The sequence below is a fragment of the Cydia pomonella genome, chromosome 18 (assembly GCF_033807575.1).
Source record: "Cydia pomonella isolate Wapato2018A chromosome 18, ilCydPomo1, whole genome shotgun sequence".
Taxonomy (NCBI): Eukaryota; Metazoa; Arthropoda; class Insecta; order Lepidoptera; family Tortricidae; genus Cydia; species Cydia pomonella.
This window is the reverse complement of record NC_084720.1, coordinates 11,744,764-11,767,252: the sequence shown is the minus strand read 5'-3', so window position 1 is coordinate 11,767,252 and position 22,489 is coordinate 11,744,764. Positions and strand designations below refer to the sequence as shown.

Genomic DNA, 22,489 nt, shown 5'->3' with positions numbered 1-22,489 from the left:
CTCTAATAAAAGGAAATCTCGATCAACCAAAATGTAAACATAAATCATCACAATGGACACGGAAAGCTCGGGTCGTTCGCAAAGTGCCAACGATCTTGCTATAAAAATAGCGATTCTGTGTCAATGACTTTGAATCTAAATGACTGGCGAATCATTGTCATTTACTCCGTAGTAGGGACACCGCGTAGATCTCGGGGACGAAATTAGATTGGTTTGCCAATTTTATAAATTAACAAACAACGTTTTCAAACGTAACTGCTCTGCGCCTGCTTTAGCTACAATACAATATTGTATGACGAATTATATTGTTACAATCTGGAAATAGCAGATTTCAGGTCTTCTTGTCCATTGAAAAGTATTTGTGCCTATTAGGAACTTAACTATACTTATGCCTATACTAGACTATGCTGACATCAGTTATCTGGATCTTTTTTTTTTTTTTATCTTTATTTAACGAGCTTAGTCTAAAAGACGATGCCGCTCAGTAGTACACATCGAGAAGTGTTCTTACACTAAAACATTTAAAACCTAAACAGATCATTATTTTCGTCTTTGGATGCCCACCATCACCATACTGAACAGAGCTCTAGCCTCCCTTGATTGAGGGAAAGCTAAAATCATGTTACAGCCGTCCAACTCCTTAATCTGGATCTTAATGAGGACCAGCTCAATAAACTTGAGCGCTTGAAAAATCTCTGTATTAGATTTATATTTGGACTAATTTGACCATATTTCCAACTTCCGTGTCCAGCTCAAGTGGCTCCCTATACGTCTTCGTCGTAATTCTCATATTCTCAATCTTCTTTATAGCGTTCTTTTCAACCCCTCTACTCCTCCATATCTTAAAGAGCGTTTTACCTATCTCTCCTCCGTCAGGCCTTCACGGAAATATCTGCTTGTTCCTCCTCCATCTCTACAAAATATTGCAACAGCCTGCCCTTAGATATTAGGTGCGCGAAAACTCTTCAAAGCTTTAAAACCCTACTGAAAAATCATTACTTGTCTGTTTCTTAATGTGCCGCTGTGTTATATTATGTATGTATGTATATTTAGATATGTATCTAATATTTATTTATTTTAATATAGGTATGTATTGTTATATTTATATGTTTATTTAAATTGTATAATATGTACTGTATGTACTGTCTGCTTAATGTATGTGTAATTTTCCTATTCCTCTAATTCATTCGTGCACTACCTGTTCTAAAAACTTACTGTTCTTTATATCCTGCTACCCTAAGGTTGTCTGGAAGAGATCGCTTACAGCGATAAGACCGCCTGTTGCTACTTTTCTTTACATTGTAAATCTGTTTTTAAATTTGTTTTCTTTGTGGTGCAATAAAGAATATTTACTTACTTAACTGAGAAGATTATGATAACGATATGGACCTATTTTAAGGTATTTGCCCGGGTATCCATTTGATAAAAAATACCTACGAACTGAAGATTCCGGTCAAACATTGTTAATTAAATATAGGAAATGGATGACATATTTTTTTTTTCGGTAAATTAGGCACCGTTCTAGCATACTAATGTACATATGTACTAAGTAAGCAATACATTAGGCATTCTCGTGTACGTTTCTTGTTGTTGTGTCCTAATTCCTAAATTGACAACGTAGGCCAGACTGTAATTTCGCCGGGAACCTGCCTCAAAGGCCGTTGGTTTTGTAAACACGAAAGGGAATATTAAAACATTCGAGAGGAGTGAGGGCCCTCGCCTTAACGCTTCGTGAAGGCACACTTGTTTGCGAATTGGAGCATTATCTGTGGTACTCCCATAGACATGATCTTCTTTAAAAAATATGATTTAGAAGTTAGAAATTATTTAGGACTAATTTATTTAAATTGACACAACACTATCTATAGGAAAGGATTAAGCTATTAGAGGTATCATATTGCTAACTGGTAGCATTTTTATGTAAATATGTTGTAAGCAATGTCTTATACCTTGGAGCGGTAGCTAAAAAACGAAGTCCAGAAATAGGATATTCCAATCAAATGTATGATTAATATATGAAGAAGGTTTTTTAGGTAGCTATTTTTATGTAAATATGTTGTAAGCAATGTCTTATACCTTGGAGCGGTAGCTAAAAAACGAAGTCCAGAAATAGGATATTCCAATAAAATGTATGATTAATATATGAAGAAGGTTTTTTAGGTAGCTAAATAAGTACCTATTCACCTTGTCGTACTGAGTAAATGCCGGTCAAACACCGCTAGCACAATGCATCTTGGAAACTCTGGCAACCTTATTTTGCCCTACAAGCCTTCTAAATAGGTCATTAGGTTAGGTAAATATGGTACAACTTAATTTATAGCAGTGCATCTCCATCTTCCATAGGTCCAACTTTACACGGTAACAGAAAATCGCCACACTTGATTAACAATAATGGAACTGGAGACTTTCCTACGTCGTTACTTGATAAGTTATTACTGGATAAATCACAAGTGTCAGAAAAACTCGTACATAGCAGAATGAGACATCGGTTCCTCGCTCAGAGGCGCTCGCTCGCGTGACTGCTTCCTTTTCATGAAAAAATCTGCAAACAAGATTTCGATTCACCTTGTACCATGTTTTGCATAAAACGGAATTTGAGCAAATAGTATATTTAACATACTGTCTAAGATACGTTCTAAGGAATATCTACCCTCATATGTTATTTATTTGTGATAAGAAATAAATGATAGATAATATTCACATCGACAATTCGACACATTGCAAATAGGTTGCCTAGCAAAATTACGTACGGAGAGATTTTTGTCATCTTTGTTTTTGTTATTTAATCGTATATTATATCAAATGAAAGCTATATAATGTAACTGTAATAGCTTGCCTTATTAAAAAGTTGGTCCAGTTCATAGTTGCCTAGATTTAAGTTAAAAATCGGTTCATCTAGGCATACAGAAATAAGAAGTAGACCAGAGTAACCGGAACTCTATTTTCAACTCCTACACTTACTCTGGTTATAATATTAGCTGAAAATCGTTGAGCATTAGACTTTTTGTTTGCCGCGATATCTATTGTCGAGTAGCAGTACTGAGAGTTCCGCTACTTGATGCTAGATGTCGACTGCGAATATAATAATCATTTTGGTACCAAAACTGATGTATGGAGTGAGCACTCTATTACTTCTTATTTCTCTAAGATCTAGGCAACCATTGTGGACCAACTTTTAACGTTTTCCTACAAGTTTGACATATTTAAAAAAAAATTGATATTGCTGTATTAAAATTGTTGATAACAAAGGAAATTTGAAATTTTAGCTACGACATTTTAATTATGTATAAAATAACCGACCCTAGTCGCTTTCCACTCTTTCCGGACATCCTGAGAATCTTAAAATAACGCATATTTTTAACGAGACACAAATTCGTAGCCGTTTTTGTTTCGACTTGTCACCCGTATAATTATTATGTTAAAATTATATCTGAGAGAGTGAACCGTCTTTGCTGCGTAATTTATAGCGACTCATTTTAGCTCGAGGCTGAGAAAGTCGATTTGGTTTTGCTATGATTACAAATAGGAATATGGAAAATATTAATTATTAGGTACCTAGTATAAATTAAACTGGTATCAATTGAATTGATGACTATTGTTACGTTACTCAACAATATTGCTCAGACTTATTCAGGCACAAATGTATTTTTGCAAAGCTACCTACATTGATTTAGACAGCAAAAACGTAACCAAATTAGGGCTGCTGCCAGACAGATTATTCAGCCTAATTAGCGCTCGTGGCAGATCGTTAGATGAGAGAAATTGTATGCAATAATAGAATCTATCACCTGCCGTAGGCATCCATATTGTAGTGTCGTAGCCTTAGCGGCCTAGGTACTGAAAGTAATCGATATACATTAATTAATCGAAGGGAAGATTAGTTACACGGACCAGGACTATACTTGTACCTACGTCTATCTATTTTCATTTGGGCATTAATAACTAAAGAAAGGCTAGCTAGGCTTCCTATTCTAAAAGCAAAATATTTTTCTTGTTCTCACTGTCAAATGACGTAGGACATTAGCATATACCTTTTTCTGAAATAAAAGAAAGCCATAACGATGTCTCATGTTTATATTTTTTATGCACAGGAGTGTTTTAGGTTGTTTCGTGTCAGTGATTGATGGCATTCCAAATGAGACTAGCGCGACCGAATGGCGTGAAAAGAAGCGAGGTGGCATATTCAGAGTAAAAAAATATGATAGTATTATCATACCAATCTGGGTGAATCTCTATCGCTCCTAGAAAAGAATTTTTTTTTTTAATATTTCAAAAGAAACATACTAAACATGCTTTCAGAATACTACTAGAGAACAAAATCTAATTATTTTATGAAATATTTTTTTAATTTCTATTTTATTATACAGCGTGTATTTTTGATATTAACACATAATCAAAGGGCAGTTAGTTTAGGTTGTAATAAACACACTTTCATAGGTTTTATAAAAAAATGGACGACTTTTATTTTTTCATACAAAATAATTCAGCAAGCAATGTATCACTACTTTGTTTTAACTCAAAACGTCTCATTAATGACGCGGCGGCGTCACAAATATCAAAAGTGATCATGATGTACGACATACATTGCCGCTCGAAAAAATTTCAAAAATTAATTGTGCTCTGGTAGTGAAGACTAAACTAAAAAAATCTTTCCGAATTTTTTTATAGCACTAAAACCTACGTCTAGTTTAAGTTTGAGGTTATAACAAAAATACACTGTATAGATATACACTATATAGTGTAGATACACTATATTAGTCACACTACTATGTATAAATTATAAACTGAACTTTAATTATGAACTGGAATTTGGGAAGGGTACCGCCGTGACCGGGTGGTCTATAGTGGTTAGCCGCGTAAGCTGAATTCGCCGGTTCGTTTCCGGCCTCGGGGACAGGTCTTGGTCACTTTTTCATTAGTTTATGAAGTACGTCTATTTTTGGTTGTTGAACAGCAAATTCGTTCAAGAGTGACCCGATTGGTGGGAGCGCTGTTGCCTTAAGTCATGCAAACCCCATCCAACGCAGTGTCCGCTGGTGTCGTGGCGGCAAGACACCGAGCTGACACATCATAGATATGTAATTAGAAGAAGTACTTATAATAGTTGGAGTGCAATGATTAGTGTCAGTGTACAGAAAAATCGATATCTACGCAAAAATTAGACACATTGATTAGGTCGTGTAAATATTCATATTGCATAATAAAAAAGTTTTCCCGTCACAAAAACTAAATTAGGATTTTTAGAACACTTAAGGGGTTAGTATTGTGCGCGTAAAACCTGAATATGCCTCGAAAGCACTTCAGCATAAAAACGCGTTAAGTAACTTCGTTATTCTGATAAGGCAAACACAAACCGGAAGAAATTTTGGCATTCGAGGCACACTTTTATTGAGTTTACATAATAGTGCAGGGACGAAATCTTTTATGTTCGCCGCTTAGAACGTCTTTATATACATAGTACGTAGAAAAGGGTTTGGAGGAATTTTATTCCTCCCGTATGCCGGTCGGCATACCTGGAGTACTTTGCAAAGTACAAAAACCAAATTACACTACGCTTAGGCTTACTGAGTTGAGCTTCTAGCTTAAGGTGCTGATACGCAGTGCTTACACTTCCATTTCTATTATTTAATCCGTATCAGCCTTATGCGTTTAAAAAGGCAGTTCGTATTGTCGGCGATCCCGAACTTACTGACGGCTTAGAACCTCTTAGTCTTCGGAGAGAAGTTGGCTCTTTGCATGTTCTACCGTCTGTACAATGGGAAATGCTCCGAAGAACTTTACGAATTGGTCCCATCGTCACGTTTTTATCATCGCACCTCCCGCCAAAGGAGTAAAGTTCGTCCTCACTTCTTAGATACATGGCACACCAAGAATAAGTGGGCATCTCGCTCGTTTCTTCCTAGAACGTGCGGAATGTGGAATGACTTGCCTCCTGAGGTATTTCCTTTGCGCTACGACATGGGATTCTTCAAGAAGTGGGTATTTAGGGTTCTCAAGGGTCGGCAACGCTTAAGTGGCTCCTATGGTGTTGCTTATGTCCATGGGCGACGATGACCGCTTCCCATCAGGCGGCTCGTCTGCTCGATTGCTAACTATGCTAACATAAAAAAATTAAAACATATAACACCCCATCTTATTGCGTTGGGGGTTTTTAGGGTTCCGTAGCCAAATGGCAAAAAACGGAACCCTTATAGATTCGTCATATCCGTCTGTCTGTCCGATTATGTCACAGCCACTTTTTTCCGAAACTATAAGAGCTATACTGTTCAAACTTGGTAAGTAGATGTATTCTATGAACCGCAATAAGACTTTTACACAAAAATAGAAAAAAAAAACAATAAATTTTGGGGGTTCCCCATACTTAGAACTGAAACTCAAAAAATCTTTTTTCATCAAACCCATACGTGTGGGGTATCTATCCTCTTAAGGCCCAGCCATAGAAATGAAAAATCCAAAATTTGCCACTGGAATTTGAACCTATAGTGCACGGAATACAGTAGATTTTATTTTGTTTGAAAATTGCACGAAACAAAACAAATGCAACTCTGTCCTAATTGAATATGATTTAAATTTCATCGAACTGAATAAGTCCTATAGGTAGGACCTTGGGCCTTACGAGGCTATGGATAGGTCTTTTCCAAAGTAAAATGTTTGCCCCCCCCCCCCCTGTAACTTCTAAAATAACAGAATGAAAAATCTAAATAAAAAAAATATATGAGATACATTGCCATGAAAACTTCCACCGAAAATTGGTTTGAACGAGATCTAGTAAGTAGTTTTTTTTAATACGTCATAAAATAAAATTTTTTTTTTTTTTTTCATCAAACCCATACGTGTGTGGTATCTATGGATAGGTCTTCAAAAATGATATTTAGGTTTCTAATATCATTTTTTTCTAAATTGAATAGTTTGCGCGAGAGACACTTCCAAAGTGAAAAAATGTGTCCCCCCCCCCCTGTCACATCTAAAATAACAGAATGAAAAATCAAAAAAAAAATATCATATACATTACCATGCAAACTTTCACCGAAAATTGGTTTGAACGAGATCTAGTAAGTAGTTTTTTTAATACGTCATAATATTTAAAAAAAAAAAACATCAAACCCATACGTGTGGGGGGTATCTATGGATAGGTCTTCAAAAATGATATTAAGGTTTCTAATATCATTTTTTTCTAAACTGAATAGTTTGCGCGAGAGACACTTCCAAAGTGAAAAAATGTGTGCCCCCCCCCCCTCCCCCCTGTAACTTCTAAAATAACAGAATGAAAAATCTAAAAAAAATTGATGATATACATTACCATGCAAACTTCCACCGAAAATTGGCTTGAACGAGATCTAGTAAGTAGTTTTTTTAATACGTCATAAATGGTACGGAACCCTTCATGGGCGAGTCCGACTCGCACTTGGCCGCTTTTTAATAAAGCGCCACAAAATATCGTTTAATTACTTATAAAAATATATTACTCGTACATACGCAAATAAATGCAACTTACCAGTTTGGAGTTAATTTCAACTGCAGCAGACTCATTTGAGCCCTAAAAGATATAAATCTTTAAATATACAAAATAACCCCAATTTATTTTCGCGATGCATATCTGTCAATTGATTTGTGCAATGTAACTAAATGAATGCAATTGCATTTAAGCTTACACATGGCGGCCCAGAGTTTAATGGCTTTGTACCCCTATGGATGCCACTTTTATGGCTTTTCATGGGCCTGGCACGTGTATTGTCAATATTAAAATAACTCCAGTGGAAAATTGGGCAATAACTACTCGCATTGTATAATTGGAAGCATCTCTCAAACAACCACAACCATCATATTGTATCCCTAAAATACCTAGCTGCCTGTCTACATAACTGTATGATTACTGTGTACATTAATGAATTAAAGTCCAAGTAATCTAAGCGGAACGTCTATATTACTCGATTGTTTGTGAAAATTAAGCACTAAGTTTTTAAATGAAATGATACACTGACTGCCAAAAAACCTAAGTTTTAATCTGTAGTCGTTATTCACTGACAGAAAAACATTGATGAACAGAATGATAGATCGTGTCAAATTTAAGTAATAACGGAAGTAGTTAATCTCTTAGTCAGAAATCAATAATGACAGATTCTGTCCTCTCATCTATCAATATTTCGTAACACTCCGAAACGACGATTGACAAGCTTGTTAGCCAAAAAGCTAATTACCAAAGTACCTACCCGTAATATGAATAATGTGTCGCTATCTGACTACCCATTTATCAAAAGCAGTACAATGACTTATTGACGACAGATGCGTGCCGCAAATAAAAAAAAGGGATAGGGATTCTCAGCTGATCTCAGGTTTGGTACGGGATTTGAGAAGGGGCAGGGAGGGGAGCGAATGTTGGCTTAGTCGGCTCTTTCTCGCTGCCGGCGCCGGTCGACTCGGCGGCAGACCTGTGCGTAGTGACTTTGTGAAGTGAAGTTATTTCAATTAAGTGACAAAGTGCTCAGAAATTCACTGTTACTTATTGGCTGGCGGATTTATTGTATACATGTAAGTTTTCAGTAATGTAGTCAAAAAATTTGCATGGTATTTAGTGCATGTGCATCAACAAATATTTCAAAACAAACATGAAGCGATAGTTAAAATTTAGAAATTTCACGTTTAATACTGGGACTGCTGCTTGATGGAAATGTAATGTGTTTTACATTACAACTTAGATAATAATTATATCTGAGCTTAAATAACTGTCAAGTGTCAATAAAGCGAAGTTAGGTCAAAGCGCCCCATTTTCATGCATTTTCAATCACACGCAGTCGTTATTATCGCTATAAATATTATTGACGTCGTAAAATAGAAAAGGGGTTTAGGAATAGGGTAGCTATTGATTGCCAACCCTAATAAAATCCACATAGTTCGCAAAAGCCCTGGCGTGTGCCAAGAGCAGGGGAGAGATGATTCGAGATGAAAAATTCTACTCACGAAGTTTCCCAATCCTTTACTTCACCGGCTGAGAGTAATTGGCAATTTTAACAGCTACACGAATCTGTATCATGAAATTTAACAGCTACACAAATCTGTATCATAAAAAGAGTAGTTAATGACAGTTAATAATAAAATTGGTCGCAAACAATTTCTAATTAACTTGTAACTACATACATATTTGTCAAATTCCACAGTTCTGCTATTAGGCCTATTAGGTAGAAAAATAGACTCATGCTTACTTCATTTTAATTGCCATGCATTTTTATATCGATAATATAGTATAGAAATGTTATACCATATGAATTAACACACTCTAACTTTTATTTTAGGTTACGTAATATTTATTTGAGAATTAGATCTAGGTACTTTATCCTACTTTATCTTCCTACTAACATTGTATGACTAGGCTATGTGTAGGTACTTAAAAATGAATCTGTCTATCCAGCATAGCCATGAGCCGCTTTTGACGAAATAATAACCACGAACACAACGCAAGTAACTCGATACCAAACGTATCAAGTTAGCGGCATATTTGTACAACTTGCTTACACTTTCAAAGTCATAACATTAATAATTACCAAGCGAACAATTCCTGACCAATCTATTCATTATAAACTTTAAAACACTAGGTAAAGTTCGTTCTACACAGTGATTATAGTAATTTAACTTCATACCTCTGGTAAACTCTCGGTCGAGCTTTGGAGTACCTTTAATATTGTAAAGGGCAATATTAATAAGCTCAAAGAAAAGTCCTCAGGGGTTCTATTATGTAAAGTCAACATTACAAATAGCCTATTTACAATCGTGGTTGTCGGCGCTTTTATTATATTATTGTTACATTTAAGCCCTAGGCTATGTTGTAGCAGCCCTTAAAATATACCCTCGCTTCGTTGAATGAATTATTTTCCTTTTTTGGGATGTATAAGGGATTATTTCAATAAGGACAACTCATCAACCTTTGTTAAAATATTCTTCAAATTTTATCCGTTGTTTGTAGGCACCTAACGAACGTGGTGAAGAAAACGCTAACAAACCAAAAATCTGACCTCGACACGTGCCCGTTCAAATGCAAAAAATGTAATTGCATTTACAATTATTACGTAAAATCGAGATCACGCAGCCCCGACGGAAAATAAAGTGAATTTATTTGACAAGTTGAGCGCCCAAGTTTCCGAGTCATGGTACAATCTTGGGCACATTATGCAATATCGCGGTCGTGGTTGACATCGCCACCAAGTTCGTTGTCCTCTGTCCTCGACGAAGCAATAAAGATACAGTTTTCAGATGCACCATGGGAGTTACTAATAAATGTTGATGTCTCATACAGCATTGGTTATGACCGCACTTCTTTTTACTTACTTCGCGGATCACGTGTCTCCCATATGGCATGATATACGACTATTGTGAATGACCTAAAGACAATCTCCGCTCTGATTTGAAATAAATAGAAAATCGAGTATCTGATTTTAAGGCAATGCTCAGGCTAAATACATGTCTTTGTCACAATATGTCTTTCCTCGACTGTTTTTAATATGAATTATTTAATTACCTCACTAAGGCCATTTACAGACAAATGCAAGCACCAACTGTACTCAAAATTTGGCCTGACCGAATGAATAGGTACACAAATTGTACTTGTTCATTAGAAAACTGTAGTTGTCATGGCAACAACGACCACGAGCACGGTCACACTCCGTCGATCGTTATGCAGAAGGCACGACAATTCCTGTTGATCTTACGCATGATTCTTCTAATATAAACAACATGGCCGTTCGCTATTAGCAACTTCATCCTCCGTGAGATATTTATCGCGCATATTATCACTTTTTTCATGAAAAATAATTAGTCTCTCTTTGTTTGGTTCCACGCCCCAAAAAGTGACGTAATAAAAAGCAATAAGTGTAGTAAAATAAGTTACGCAGTAACCAAACGCTGTTACCCTTCCACATTAAAAAACATAAGTGCTAACTATGCAGTTACACGATATGTCATTATAAATTCCATGAAAGTAACGTTGCCTTCAAATTAATCGTATAAACTAATGGATTTACTTTTACAAACAATGAGTGCCAATAAACTTTAATTGTAATCCATAATAATCTCATTTTTATAATATCATAATTCTCGTATTAATTACGGGTTCTGCCGTTTTTTTTTTCACAGTTAAGTTTGATTTGAGCGAGCAATTTCCCGACTAATTATTTGCTCCGCGTTCACAGGCAACGGTGTGACTACGATGTGATCAGTTAATCGGTTAATGTATGGTTTCAATTAGGTTTTTACTGGCTCGCAGAGCATTGGTATTTCAGTATTTGAAAGTGATTGTGATGGAATTATTTATTAGACATTATCTTTACCGGAACGTGTGTGATATTTAACCATAATTTACTTTCTGTACAGTATTATAAGTAATGTTCGTTTGTCTAACTTACCTGTACCTATATATTTAATATTTATTGTGATTGTAATCTGTCTTATGTACAATAAAGTCTTAACATACACAATTATAAAATTGTATGTTAATACTTTATTGTACATAAGATACATAATTATAAAAAGCTAAAGCACCAAATATTAATTTCGTAGTTTCAATGTTCATCTTTCTATTATAATCTGCATGCGGTTCGGCTAAACTCATGCTTTGCTCTGCTCTGAACTTAGCTGTGATGGTATCTGTTTACTGTTTTCGTACATTTTAGTGACGGCTTTATTTAAACTAGCACAAGACTTTATATACACTTAAAATGCTCATGAAAGTTTCAGAAATATTTTATTGTTTGCGACACGGCATTTCTTAAGAAATGATCTCATTTACAATTATAAACCGTAAATGTTTTCCCTCGCAAATTGTAATGCAACTCCGACGGTTGAGATCACCACCAAAATAATCTACCTACATCGTATAAATCCAACGTGGTCTTAAAATAAATGGAAACAAATATTTACAATATCAGCCTTCTGGAGATTCATAACGAAAGGGCTCATTTTATAGGCATTTACAAATTCGTGTTCTGAGAATTGTCAAAGCAGATGACGCTCCAAGGGTTGCAGTGACGCTAAGTTTACACTTGAAGGACATGTTTATAAACTACGTTTAATAACGAAGGTGCGGATCCGAATCGTAACAGATTCCGGACGGTGGAATTAATGGTACGTCTTTCAGTTTGATTGACGACTCACGGATAGAATTCTTCGGATTGGAATAGTTGTGGCTCTCGGGTAAGTTAGGCTGGGTGCGAAATCATTTGGTTGCTAATTTATATAGCTCGATTTTCAACAGCTTCCTTTGAACTCTTTTCGGATCGCACCTAATATTCTTTAAACAAAGAAGACTTCATACTCAAGGTTTAACTGAAGGCACGCTGACCATAACATATTATGATGCTATAAAAAAATTAAGTTATTTGCCAATGCTATTTTTGTTATATCTGCGTATCCTTCGATAGCATAAAAGTTACCATATTAAGCCTGAAGATATTAAGCCTGAGTTCTCAGTTCAACAGCTCTATGGCAGATGTTCATGTATCTTGGGTCCTTAATCCTGTTCCCGGGAGTATTTTATGCCTCCATAGCGTTAAGAAGGGCTTTAACTTTAAATTACCTAAAAAGACCGGAGCTTGAAATGTGTCAACTTGGCCATGTTGAGTTTTAGCTGCTTAAAGTTTTCCACTTAAGTTCTAGTATTAAAGCAAAATGTTGAACAGTGTCTGATGGGATGTGACAAACTTGCATATTTTATTGTTTTAAACTTTAGCGATTTTGAATTAAGCAGTCAACTACATTATTCCCAATATGGAAAATTCTGTATGTTTTATCGTAACGCAGCATAACTTGATGATCGTGAAGGAATGCCAATTTCTTTACTATCTAAATCAATCATCGTAGCATAAAATAAAGTCGGTTAGCACATATCTTATAGATTCAGTAATTTCATGGATGTGTATAATATCGCACATTTTAACCATAGAGCATAATCTAGCGTCATTGTACCATTGCATGACATGGCACTATTAAAGTTCCAGAACATAACGTACACAGCATTCCACGCGTCTGACATGAAACACCACTTCCTTTCCCTAATTCGCCATTATTGAACGAACTCAAAGACAATCTGCTCAATCGATTGGCATGCTCAAATCAATCTGAAGTCACGTCACATCACGTCAATCCCGGCTGGGAATCAATACCGTGCCCGGCAGAGATCGCGCCTCACGCATCCGCCATATCGATCGGCTAAATATTCTATTTTATTTCAGAGCAGGTGGCCGTGCTTGTTTATTCAGGTCTTACGCCACAAAGGCGCGTGTGGATGCATGGATGTTAGGTTATAGGATTTGGATGCAACTTTAACACTGTTGTATACAGATCGCTCGGGACGGGAACGATCTGTCACACCTTTGAAACTTAGAGTACACGTTGAATTGAATATTAATTTCATTCCAATACAGACTTGTTTTCATTTATTAATTTGTTCGTTTTTACAGTTAGGTAGTTTATAGTGTTTGGGAGTTAAAAAATGTAATCAAAAGTTTATCAATAACATCGGATTACAACTTTAATTAACACGTTTTATGGCATTCTTGATAAAAATAATTGGAGTAGGTATCAAACAAACGAAAAAATACCAACAAAATCATAAAAGGCTAAGAAACATTTGACTATTTACAATTTGGCATGGAGCAAAAAGCATACCAGCTATCACGATAAATACATTGTAACAATAGAAAAAAAACTCTTCTTTTTATTCATCGCGCGGTTTAGATTTAGATAATTACTAACACTTTTATAGTTTTATGACTACATAATAAGTCCATTTTGCGTGATATCGTTAACAAAAAAACCAACGAATGTGTATACATTTTCGTTCTCACCGCTCAATCTCAGTGCGATATCCCGTGAAGTGTCAAGGTTCAATGGACTTAATCCTCTGCAGTTTGAGTACGAGTATTGAGTAGTTACATCATAAAATGTTGAGTAGGTTACCTGTGCTTACGCGGCTGCTTGCCCAGTGAGTTGTTATCCTGCTGCTAAGAGAATTACCGCTTTAAGCGCATTTCGGCCACTTCTTCTTAACTTGCTCATATCCTTTTGAATACTGTTGTACGAATTTTAGTGTACCTACCAGTGCACCCTGGGCAACTTATATATAAGGATTAAATAATAGGATAATGTAGCTTAAATAATATTAATGTATGATTTTAATTTATCCGAATAACTTAATAATTTTAACTTGTCATTTTTATTTATTTGTATTTGTATCCTTTTATTTTAATCGAATGTAGATCAAGTAAATATTTTTAATTTAATTTAATTTAATTTCAACTGTGTATTTTATTGCTGACATGTAACATTGTATATTTTACCAATAAATGAGTATGAGTATGAGTATGAGTAAATGTCATGAAGCTCTTAGTATTTAAGTCCCATGAACTTTTATAAAACTGTACGTCCTCTTAACTCCGTGTTGACAGTATAATGGCGTGTTTAAACATAGAAACAGCACATGTACCTACTGCTCGTTAGCTGCTAATCATCGTTTTGCAATATAGTGTTATTGGTATTCTTAAAACTCTGTCTCATATAACGGAACTATAGTAATTTTAGTCACGCTTCAATTTAACCAAGCAATAATAGAGTTAAGTTAATAGTTTGGGATGATTGTTTCCAGATATTCAACTCGGTATTAAATCCTTATTGAGTTAAGTTAAAACTAAGCTTAAGAATAAGGAATTAGTTTAATCAGAAATGACATTTCCTAACAACTTTCTCGTTTCTTAACGAGCTGGTAATAAGTACTTAAGGTAAATTTCATTCCTAAGCTTACATGTCCGTTATCTTAATAAATTTAAATTACATTAATAATCTTATCAGTTGAATCAACGTACAAGCTTCCACTTTCAAATATTTTTTTCTCTACGTAGCTGAAGTACTTCTTTGAGGGTCAATCATTATTTCCTGGGCATTACCATTAACCGCTCTGAAGGACCATTGAGTCTTTTTAATAGATATTGTGTCTGAACAAAGGAACGTAACCTGAATAGTAACTCAGTTCGGATAAAAGTAAGGTCTTTCAATTCCCACAACCTGTATACAGCTTTTTTACCTTTATTCCGAGTAGGGAACGTAATTGTATTGGAAAATTAATCTTTGGAAACTCAATTTATTCTTTGAGTACCTGTTTAATTTAGATTTTAATATTTGACATGTTTTTTTTTTGTATGACGACTGTGTAATTTTTAAAAACGTAACAACTTCCGGAATTGTAACTCTATTGGAGATTCACGGATATCTATTAATAAAATATTGTTGGTCATAGGTTTGATTCCAGAGTCAAGTCGCTCAACAATGATACATGTAGGTATTATACGAGTATTAGGTAGGGTCAGCATCAATAGTAGCGGATGAAACAACGCACCAAAAGTATCTGACAACTCAGATAACTTTTCCAAATATAGAAAATTTTCTAAAATGTGAATTCAAAAGTATATATTTTATAGGCCCAGTCGTTCTATATTAAAGACATCACTGTTTGTTAAGCTGTTACAGAATGGCTACTTTTGATGCTGACTGTACCTAAACACTAGATTCGGACGGAACTAGACAAGAAACACACTAAAGGGGCTTTAAAATAGTAAAGTGTGGTTTTAGCGGTTTTCAAGAAAATTTTACCAGCATAAAGTATAAATCACACCATTCACACCTATTGACAATCGACAAAGTGGTTCCTACTTCTATATTCGTCTGCAGTCAGTTAATTTCGTTTAGGTATCGCTGTGCTTTGAACTTGACACAATAAGGACAAAGGGCTTATTATAGGAGGCCACACATGGCCTTATTACATAATAAATGAAAATTGAGCTGCGTCTATAATAGAGCTATATTTAGTGCAAAGTACAAACTGGTTATGGATTTAAAATGGACCGTTTTGATTACAATGAAAGCAGCTAGAAAGCTGTACAGAGAACATAATCGCCAGTAATCGGACTACCAGTAATGCGCCGGTATCCATGTTTAGCGCGCTCCTGACACAGCAATGTCCGATTAGCCCTCATTACGAAAGTGCATAGCGAATGCCGCTAGAAGATAATTGCCTGCAGGTTAATCGGGTTAGTGCGTGCTCTGTTTCATTACTTTACCGTGAAGGATCGGTAATTAGTGCATCACTTGTACACGTGTGTTCATTCCATGCTTTGTGTCCTCAAGTAAGTAAATATTCTTTATTGCATCACCAAGGAAATAAATCCAAACGCAGATGTACCATGGAAATAAAGGTATAATAAACAAGTAAGCAATCTCTTCCAGATAGGCTTACAGTAAGCAGGAGCAGGATCCTAGGAGGGCCTTATTACCTAACTACCGAACAAGGAGTTGGTTCAGAGTTCACCGTTGCACGCATATGGGTGTTAAATTTTTTTTTTTTTTTATAACGATAGGCAAGCGTTTGACCACGTCATTTCATTAGCATTCGCTACTGGCTAACATACGACTTGACGAACATATTTAACATACCTGAGAGTGAGTGAGAAGTGAGAAAAGATGTTACTAAAATGTCGTATTTTTAATTAATTTGGCCTGTGTTGTACTCACGTCCGTTTCAGTATTTCGTGTGAGCATTTGAATCATTTTCTTTGCAAATGACATTAAAGAAAGTGCAATGTGCAGTAACTGTACAGTTTTCAACGGGATTTGAAAAGCGCTGTTTATAAAATGATGTGGACGATAAACAGGCGCGAACGATTCTGCTGTCGAAAGCTTGCGCCTTCTTGTATTTTAACAGACTTAAAATTTTCGGAGATAATGGATATATATACCCCGATTTCTTGATGACGGCTGAGCTTACTGTGTTTATTATTTATTTAATAGAAAGAGAACCTATACTTCACAGTTGGGACGATTCCCATTATGTGATTCTGATGAAATTGAGGGAACTCTTTAAAAGCATTCACTTCTTTAGTGAGAAATTTAATCACTGAACGTTGCTCAATTTTCATAAAATTCTTTTTCTGTAACGACATGTTGCAAGAATTCGAATGTCAAAAACAAATGAAGAGCAACTGACTAATAAAAGTTTGAAATTTTGAAAAAGTAATAGTCATTAAACACGAACTCATAAGCGGCCAGTAATTTTTTAATTATTTATAGGCTAGGTAGATTATTGTGTTGTATATAAGTATTTATATATTATATATATCGTTGCCTGAGTACCCATAACACAAACCTTTTTGAGCTTACTAGGGCCACTTGCGCCATCCAGGGTTTGTAACCCTGGATGGTGTAAGTATAGCCCTTAGTCAAGTTGTGTAAGAATTGTGTAGTTGTGATCGAAGTAGCTCCTAAAACTCAACTACGAGTACGTTTACAAACTCTGGAGTATAACTACTCTCCGTTACCTACTTAGCCACATACATTATATTTTATACTGAGATTACTGAGAATGAAACAGGCCAATTGAATTAACTGGTCAAACGTTCTTGGAACACGGAGCTGCATTAAATGGCCAGAAGCAATTCAGTCAGTGCGTTCATAGAGGAATATTGACATATTTATCTTTATTTAAATTTAAATTTGTATCGCTCTACTTTATATCAGTGCAGTTGCTTGTGAGACGCAACGGTATCGTTTTAGAAGATGTGGTCATTTATGACAAAAGGATACTCTGAGTGGAATGGTAAACAAGATAAGATACAAAAATTTAACTGACACATCTTGCCCTTTCTTGTAATGCAAAAACTATTTATAATTTCTTAGTAAACTGATCTAACTAGAATTATATGTTGCACATTAAAGTGTACTTTAAATTTTGTCAGTATCAGTCAGTTACGTAAGCATAAACGATATTGCCGACGACACTAGTTTTACAGGCGAAGTGCTGAATCTCAGTGCGATGTTAACGTGTAATATAATGCACATAGCTGAGTAGGTAGTAACTAACTAGGCTGCCGATGTAACAACGTGCTGACTACGAGTACGGAACTTTGAAGCCAGCAAGTTTATATATATGTATGTTTAATTAGATATACATACAAATAATAATACAAGTGCTAGCAAACAGTTTAAAGACTGCAATCTATAGCTCAGCTTTCTCAAGTAGTTAAAAACCATATCAGCCCCAATCAACACGGCTTTTTCAAAGGTCGGTCGGTAGACACTAATCTCTTAACTTTTGCCAATGATATTTTAGTCGCAATGGATGGAGGCTCATGTGTAGAGGCTGTGTACACTGATTTTGCCAAAGCCTTTGACAAAATTTGTCACAATAAGCTTCTTCTCAAGCTTTGGCACATCGGAATACACGGAGACCTTTTCCGTTGGATTAAATCTTATATTGAAAATCGAAGCCAATGTGTAGTATTATCGGGTTACACTTCTCAATGGAAAACAATTAGTTCCGGTGTACCCCAGGGATCTCATTTAGGCCCGTTGCTTTTCACGCTATTTATAAACGATATAGATAAATATATCAAACACTCGAAGGTTTTGCTCTACGCAGATGACACGAAAATTTATAAAGTCATAAATACGATTGATGATTATTACTTGTTGCAGGACGATTTAATAAGTTTTGAGACATTCTGTAAAGATAATGATTTATTTTTAAATATAAATAAATGTTCTGTAATAAACTTTACACGGAAAAAAAATAATGCACAATATAACTTCACTTTATGTAATAATTACCTGCGTAGAGTAACACTAATCCGTGATCTTGGAGTTCTATTGGATTCTAAACTGTCGTTCATACCTCATTTAGATTCTGTCATAAAAAAGGCGTACAAACAACTAGGCTTCATTCTAAGAGTTGGTAAACCATTTAAAAATAGTACCACCTACAAAATCCTTTTTAATAGCTTTGTTCGCAGCCATCTCGAGTTTGCTAGTACAGTTTGGAAACCTTATCATAACATCCATATTGAACGGGTGGAACGGATACAAAGAAAGTTCCTTAAAACTCTCGATTTTAGAACTGGTCACACACATGTTAGCTATAGCGAATCACTGATCCACCATAAACTTCAAACACTTAGTAACCGCCGAGATATCGCAGATTCCGTCTTACTCTATAAAATTATGCGCAATATATTAGATGTCCCCTCGCTACTACACCAAATACAGCTCAGAGTTCCTCGTAGACGTCAGCGCCACTGTCAGAAGAAAAGGTTATTCTCGATTCCCAACAGTAGAACGTGTTATGCACAAAATATATTCATAAGACGTGCCTGCAAACTATTTAACGAAAATGACAAGCTCTCTAACATAGATATATTTACTTGTTCCATTAATATTTTAAAACGTGCTTTTCTTTAGGTAACAAATGTAATTATGCATGTTTTCTTTTCTTTACGCTCTCAAATGTTTAGTTTTGGGTAACATTTAAAATTGTAATCTTAAAGAAAAAAAAAAAAAAAAAAGACTGATTTTATGTAAAAAATGAAACTCTAGGTCTAAACTTAAGCAATTTTGTATAGGTACTGTTTGTAAACGACTGTATGTTTCTAAAGTATAATAAATAAATAAATAAATATAAGGAAAATATATTTTACCAAAGAAGCGTATATTCGTATATTAAAAGCGCTGGTGGCCTAGCGGTAAGAGCGTGCGACTTGCAATCCGGAGGTCGCGGGTTCAAACCTCGGCTCATACCAATGAGTTTTTCGGAACTTATGTACGAAATATCATTTGATATTTACCAGTCGCTTTTCGGTGAAGGAAAACATCGTGAGGAAACCGGACTAATCCCAACAAGGCCTAGTTTATCCTCTGGGTTGGAAGGTCTGATGGCAGTCGCTTTCGTAAAAACTAGTGCCTACGCCAAATCTTGGGATTAGTTGTCAAGCGGACCCCAGGCTCCCATGAGCCGTGGCAAATGCCGGGACAACGCGAGGAAGAAGAAAGAAGCGTATATTCAGTTGAAAATGAAAAAGACATCGCCCAAATTTTCCAGTTAGATCCTTTAGCGGATAAACACTGACCTGACTCAGCCTGGTAGTGTGAAGTTACATAATGCCGTTCTAGATACGCGAGGACGAAATTCACGGAGCCACCGTTTGAAACAACAGCTGTTTTCTACGAACGGAGACATTGGTCCATCCCTGGTTCGAAGTTTCTAACAACATAAATAGAATCTAGGACGATTTGCTCGCTGGTTGTTAGGTCCTGAAATAGATAAAAATATCGTTTTATGGTTGTTCTTATATTACAAAACGTTATCATTTTCCTTTCAATGTAGGTTGTAATCTGTTACTCGTGTCTTGGTTTTTCCTCTGAATTTCTGATATCATATTTTATTACAAACAAAACGTACTTACATTAAAATATACAGTATACTGTTTATTTGATTATAACATCATTAAGAAAAATAACTATGTGTTTTAATAAACCGTGACAATACGATAACCTGTTACTTTATATACTCATAAACATACATTGAATTAATTAAGTAACATAAACGTACGCTCACAAATTTGAATAGGAATATAACCATATTTAACTAACGTTTGCAGTTTGGGATGGTATGTAACCTAGTTAGTAGTTCAATCCCTTTAATCCCTACAGCTGCACTGATGTCACGATTCAGACACAATACGTTAAGCCACTCGAAACTGAGGATAGTCTCCACTAATTTGAATGACATAATTAACGTCAGTGAAATGTGTTATGACAACATTGATTGGATTATCTGCAACCACATTTTATTTTTACGAACCTGAATGTGTCCGGAAGTGTGTTGTGATTTTGGTTTTAGTGTATGACTAAATAGACCAATATACATAAGGGTAATTGGATATATTTTATATAACTTATTGTTTATATGTAGGCTACGTTATTATTATTACTAATCATAGGTTAGTTAGTTACAGCGCATACAAAACTAACACAAAACACTAACAACTATTAGCGGTATAGTTATTCCACTGTCATTGGTCAGATTTACGACCATTGTACTGTCTGGTATTTCAGCTGGCATTTCCTAGAAGTTTTACTGTCTTGGTGACCTATATGTATCATAATCATACTTATAAAATAAGCGGTCATTGTATTCACCAAACTGGGTACTAACAAGCGCTCTAATTTTAAAACATTAACACAATGTACCCGCAACACTTGTACATCATCAATTAATCTATGCACTTAGACCTTATCTCATCGAAGTAAAGGCTGTAATTGCATGAACTGCATCAGAGTATGATGGTGGGTGGGGTGTCTCGGTGCATGTATGACAGTTCAGTCACCGTATCAGATTAATTCGCTGGCTAGCCGCGCGTGACGACGCGCCTTTCTGCCTTCCCATTCCATAACAACTTATCGCCTCACCGCGTGTATAAAGTTTGCACCTTTTTTCTTTACAGTTGCACTAATCCAGATTTATATTATTTATTATATGTATTTTAACATATTATAATTGACATCTGACACTCGTTATTAATCTCATTAGGGAGAAGATAATCCTTTTATACGGTAACGTACGTTATGGAAACAAAGCCGCAATAAGAGTACAACGAGTAGGTATTTTGTCATTTTATTCTAGAGCTCGTAAAGAATTAATAAGCTTAGCATCGTTTCAGACCTACGTAAACCAGTCTGCTACTACTTCCGACCTAACAGACGAAAAAACAATGTATGGTTTCCAAAAATTGTTATAAATAACCTGACCCAACCTCGCGTAGGTATTACGCCCTTTCGAAGTAAGAGGTTTATGCAACGCCCGCGCTCTAAGGGCAAGTGCAGACGGTTGCTAAGAGCTAACTACCTACTATACACTCAAGAGTCATGTTTGTATCACTCGGTACCTATGTTATTTCCATTCGTGTTGGTTAATTATACGCCAGGCTTGTTTTATGAGCATCAATGTCACTTACGTCACGACTATAAACATAACTATGTCGATGTATTTCAAATTAAGTTCACGCATAATCGTAACACTATTGGAGTTGTTCTGGATGTAATAAACGTCATAGTATTGTATCTAATTATTTTTTAATCAGGGTTGTAAATATGTATGAACATTAACGTTTTATTACTTACTTACATCGAGATAATGTGGAAAATCGTTACCCAGAATATGTTTATGACGTTCTTTGTATTTGGACTAGGTACTTAAAAAAAGGTTGAAAAAGCATTTAATGGTTTACTTTAAAGAATAATTATTTAATGATGATTATAATTAAGAAAACATGCAGTACTGTAGTTATTGTACTCAGGTATAAAACGAGATGCATAAGATAACTAATTATATTAATTATTTTACTTTGTCGGGCTTCGACTGAAATATACAGGTGACCTGTATAGAATGCAAGAGGTTATGTGCTTAGTTCGAGTGGTTTCTCTTGAGATTAATCATCATTTACACATCCAACACTCCTCTTACATAAACGATTCAGCCTATGTATACTTACGTTATCCTCTGGTAAATAATACTGTTATGTTTATTAGACAAATTCTCGCCATTTCATCATGAAAACCATGATCGTTCTATTTTAACAGTACCGTTCCATGAATTTTCCCGTTCCAGGAAAATCTGCAGCAACTT

The 22,489-nt window shown here is 35.4% G+C and overlaps 1 protein-coding gene across 5 annotated transcripts in view; it reads left to right on the top strand.

Annotated features, from left to right (window-relative positions):
• The window catches only part of LOC133527585 (dystroglycan 1), a 142,113-nt gene that overhangs the window by 56,939 nt on the left and 62,685 nt on the right, over positions 1-22,489 (top strand). The window contains exon 1 of one of the 5 annotated variants that reach the window (XM_061864642.1): positions 8,376-8,529. The exons of 3 other annotated variants lie outside the window; for them this stretch is intronic. The gene's annotated coding sequence lies outside the window, so the exon portion shown is untranslated. Of the gene's footprint in view, positions 1-8,375; positions 8,530-22,489 lie in introns of those variants that run through there. One more of the 5 variants, XM_061864643.1, reaches the window with a different exon arrangement.